Source organism: Bidens hawaiensis, unplaced genomic scaffold (genome assembly GCF_021521415.1).
Source record: "Bidens hawaiensis isolate Kalapana, Puna unplaced genomic scaffold, B.hawaiensis_p1.1 tig00013251_1, whole genome shotgun sequence".
NCBI classification, from domain to species: Eukaryota; Viridiplantae; Streptophyta; class Magnoliopsida; order Asterales; family Asteraceae; genus Bidens; species Bidens hawaiensis.
The window spans coordinates 398,011-402,986 of record NW_027492121.1 but is presented as its reverse complement, the minus strand read 5'-3'; the positions used below and the strand labels follow the sequence as shown (position 1 = coordinate 402,986).

General features: G+C 38.7%; 1 long non-coding RNA gene across 1 annotated transcript; it reads left to right on the top strand.

Annotated features, from left to right (window-relative positions):
- Positions 1-3,129: 3,129 nt before the first annotated feature.
- Positions 3,130-3,662, top strand: LOC143543701 (uncharacterized). Its single transcript, XR_013137127.1, has 2 exons — positions 3,130-3,253; positions 3,352-3,662. It is a non-coding gene; the product is annotated as an uncharacterized LOC143543701 (long non-coding RNA).
- The last annotated feature ends 1,314 nt before the right edge of the window (positions 3,663-4,976 follow it).

Genomic DNA, 4,976 nt, shown 5'->3' with positions numbered 1-4,976 from the left:
TTCACCGCTGTATTGCTTCAAGTTCCAGAATTCCTCCTCTAGGCGCTTAATTTCGTTGGGAGGGCAGAATTCTCGCGTCAGAATTTCCTTGAATTCCTCCCATGTCATGCTAGAAGCAGCCTCTGCGCCACGCGCATGAGCTACTCCATTCCACCATGTAAGCGCTCTAGATTCCAGGACACTGGAAGCATACAGGGTTCGTCTGTCTGAGGGGCATTGGGTATGGAGGAAAGTGTTTTCAATCTTTTCGAGCCATTGGAGCATCACGGTGGCTCCTTCAAGACCTGTGAACTTTGGAGGGTTACCCGCGTTAAAGGACTTAATGTTATAACTGGAGGTATTGTTTTGGCTCAAGGCTTGGGCTATCGCGGCGGCCATTTCCTGGGAACGTTGCTGTCTACGCATGCGCGAGGCTTCTCTTCTCTGAAATCGGCGAGATAGCGGAGGCATTCTATAAAAATTTTAATTTTAGTTAATATCTTGGTTTTAGCGCAAAGTTTTAATCTTATAAAGCTTGGTTTCACGGAGTCAGTTACTGTCTAAAGTAAAATAAATGACCCTAAATGCAGACTTAATAAAGGTAACAAATTCGAATCAAGAATCGACAATTCATGTATCACCATGACTTTCCGAATTCCCAATTTAAAATATACGAGCAAACGAGTATTGGAGATTGACGATTCATGTATCACCATGACTTTTCAATCTTCAATATAAAATACACAAGAAAATGAGTATTGGAGGTTGACAATTCATGTATCACCATGACTTTTCAAGTCTCCAACCTCAGAACATAATCGTAAATGGAAACTGAAAATCAACTATTCATGTATCACCATGACTTTTCGGATTTTCAAATCCAACAAACGAATATGTAAGAAAAATCAATAAAAATCGAAATTCAACAAAAATCGAAATATCGCGAAATAAAACATAAAATCATATACTGCGCAAGCGCGAGCATATTCATAAATAACGAGTAATTAACAATAAGCGCGCAAACATGAGATTTCTCTCATGCGCGAGAAGGGACTCTTAGGTATTCTAGGCCGTTACGTCTAACCACCTATCCTAAAGTCAACGGGCTCTGATACCAATCTGTAACACCCCGACCAAAGGCGGATTATACATCGGGGCGCCACATATTGTTTCATTACTCGTGACACTATTGGGTGTCAATATTTAATAAATACATTCATTCGCGCGCCGCGCAGGGTAAACACAAGATAACATAAATCATCATAAATCAATATATTATAAATCATAATATTCGAACAACAATAACTTGTCTTGATACATTTTAATCTAGGTCCAAAATAAAGAAAACTTCCTATGTGTCCACAAGCTCCAAAACAGCTACTGCAAACCTGAACATGTGTTAAAATAAACGTCAAACACTTGCGTGTTGGTGAGAAATCAAGTTTAATACAATACATAGGTAACAATAAATCTGCGCGCAACATGTGTATGTCTGGTTTTCAACAAGGGTGTAATCTGATCGGGACCAACTCTAAGATTCATAAGACTGCCAGTGCTCACAATTGAGCTCACAAACAAAACAAACTGTGCATGTGTAAACAAAAGAGAAAATCATAAACGATAGTTCTCCCGTGTTCATCTAATGGTACCATGAAAACTGCGGAATAGACCGACAAGACGGTTAATGATCCACACATACAAATAAACAGCCAAGTCTACGTCCTCAACACATGGGATACTGCGCGACTAAAGTTCATAAACAAGTTTAAGACTCTAAGTTTGTATGAACACATGAACATCCCAAAACATTAAAAGCAAAAAGGGATTAGGTACGAGATTACTCACTTGATAAACGATGCGGTGTAAGATAAAGCAAGAACCAACTTTAAACAAGCACAAGTTAACCTATAAATAAGATTATTGTTTTAATGATTTGTTTTAAGTCTTGATTATAAGTTAGCATAATTAATAAGTAAGTTATTATATATAATATATTACCGGAAAACAGGGCAGAACAGGGAGGAAGACGGAGGCAGAGAGGGAGGCGGCAGAGAGAGCAAGGAGGAGGACAGGAGAGATTAAGTGTTTTGTGTGTGTAGTGTTATGAAAATATTATTATTATTTATAGAGAAACCCTAGGGAACACAATCCCTAGAAAAAGGGGAAAAGATCTCAAAAAGTAAAAGATTCCAAAAGCAAAAGATATCAAAAGATATGGCAGCTGCAGAGGCAAGATAAAGCTGTCAGGGAACAGTAAAAAGCATGGGCGAATCAGAAAAAGGTACTGGTCAAGCATGGAAAAAGCAGATCTCAAAAGATTATGTCAGTCACTTTATCTGTCAACCAATGGGGTTGGTGCGCATGCTGCGCCGAAAGTAACTTTTCAGACATAAAGCAGATTAGGTCAACAGCTCAAAAGATAAGACAACACAAAAGCAAACGGCTAGATTTAAACAGAAGAAAACTCGAAGGATTCAGCGCGAGAAGGCTAAGGCGCGAAGGCAGACACAGAAGGTCAAGAGAGCGCGAGCGCGAAGGCAGACAGAACTAACCTTAACGCGTCGCGGAAAGAACTACATTTCTAAGCGCGCCGCGGGAAGAATCACATTTCTTAGCGCGCCGCGGGAGGAACTAAAATTCCTAGCGCGCCGCGGGAAGAACTATAATTCTTCGCGCGTCGAGGGATGAACTACGATTCTTAGCGTGCTGCGAGAAGAACTACAAATCCTTAGCGCGTCGCGGGAAGAACTACCGTCCTTCGCGCGCTGCGAGAAGAATTACAATTCTTAGCGCGCTGCGAGAAGAGTTCATCTCGCGTATCGCTGAAACAGGTGGTCTTCACGCAGGATTCCTTGTAAGGAGTCTGGCGTGAGGAGCTGCGCAGACAACCTTAGGCGGGAAGGAACAAAGGACAAGCAAAGAGTTAGAAGAAAAAGAGGGAAACAAGGCGTAAGGGCGGGACGGCGACAAGAGGGAAAAGAAGGCGGAAAGAGAGAAGAGAGACGGGACGGCGGGAAGGAAAAGAGAGAGAGGCGGGAAGGAAAAGTATATTATTATTATTAAAAGTAAAATATAAGTATAAATAAATATTAAATCATACAAGAAAGAGATCGGGTCAGAGAAACGGGTACCTGGGTCGGGTCGGATCGGGGCAGATGTCACATTCACCGCATCATGGTGTGGTCCTTGTCGTGTGATTGCACCGGTGGTTGCTGATTTTGCTAAGAAGATGCCACATGTTACCTTCCTGAAGGTGGATGTTGATGAAGTTGAGGTAATATTACACACCCAAATATGCTCTTATGTTTTTTTTTCCTTTAAATTTAGTAGATTTTACTTATGGATTGACAATCGTTGACGGTTTGATTACAGAGTGTTGCGCAAGAGTATTCAGTGGAAGCAATGCCGACATTCCTGTTCTTTAAGAATGGAGTGGTGGTAGACAAGTTTGTGGGTGCTAAGAAGGATGGTCTCCATGCCTGTATTGTTAAGAATTCTGAAGCAGCTCCTGCTACTGCATCTGCTTAGCTTCTAGATGTTCATCATCATTAACTTATGTCTCTCTTTTTATTTCTTTTGGGATTAGTGATAAAATCTTAAGTCTTGCATATTGTCTGTATAATTGTGGTTTGTAAATCTGTTATTTCTGTGAAGTTTATGCATATTATGGTGATTATTGATTATTATTGTGTGGATATTATTCCTTTTCATCATATTGTGATCATAACAAATTCACATCTTGCTACTACTTTTACACATTATCAATTCTAGTTCAAGAAAGTACATAAATCATAAGTTACGCAAGTGTAAAAAGTAGATAGCACATTCAAGTATCAGTTATGTTATGACGAAAAGACAATATTTAGGGCATACGATATGGAGCTTTATCTCCCTCATCATCCTACTCCTGTACCAAGTTAGGCGGATGGTGTTCCTACTCCTCCATCCTTCCCTAAAACGCCCCCACTTCTCTCTACCTTTTCTTTGTTTCGCTCCTACGCTCACCAAATTGGGGCGATCTTCTCGATTTCACGCTCTCAATCTCCTATTCTTGTTGTGTACGGTTTATCCTTGGGTGTACGTAATGATAAAAAGTAAATTAGCATATACATAACAAATGATTCATGTATTTGATACTTATACAATATGTGAATCATAACAAATACACATTATCGGTGTCTTAGTAAGTATAAAAAGTAAATAAGTAGATACACAACAAATGAATTACGTATTTGATAGTTATAGTATATGTGATTAATGATTATAACAAAGATCGTATTAGTGTTTCAGTAAGAGAGATGAGACATTATAACTGCTTTACACACATTATCTATTTTAGTTCGAAAAAAGTGCACAAATAATGAGTTACACAAGCATAAAAAGTATATACGTGTTCAAGTATCATTTACTTTGAGACTAAAAGACAATCTTTAGGGGTAGGTGAACATAAAAAAGTAAATAAGTAGATGTACGATGATGTGTCGTGACGTAAAGTGCACATACAACTCTCTATATTTTTCCTTTATTTTCTGCGATTTAGTTATCATTTTTAGTTATTATTTGATATTTACACATTTAGTTATATTTTGTGGGGTTTTTATGTAATATTCCGTATTGTCGGAAGATGTTTGAGAAGAATAACATACATGTGGGATTAAAGATTGAAAAGAGATTAAAAATGGGAGTTTGATGCATATAGTGTAAGGCCCCGAACCCGGTGACCCTACTTTAGCGTCGGATTTACTCATAAACACAGTTCTTCAAATCAGAGTTTATTAAAACTTTTCGCGGAATATAAAACATCAATCATTTGTTACAAAACATTAAATCTTTTCTTTGATACCATAACACAAAACTTTATATTTAAAACATCTTTACTTCTTTCTTCAGATGCCAGCCGTTCAATCCATGCCGTGTGTCATCCTCATGCTAACTCTATAATCAGCTCACCTGCGTGCATACTAAAAGTCAGCTACGCTGAGTGAGTTCTAGTTAAT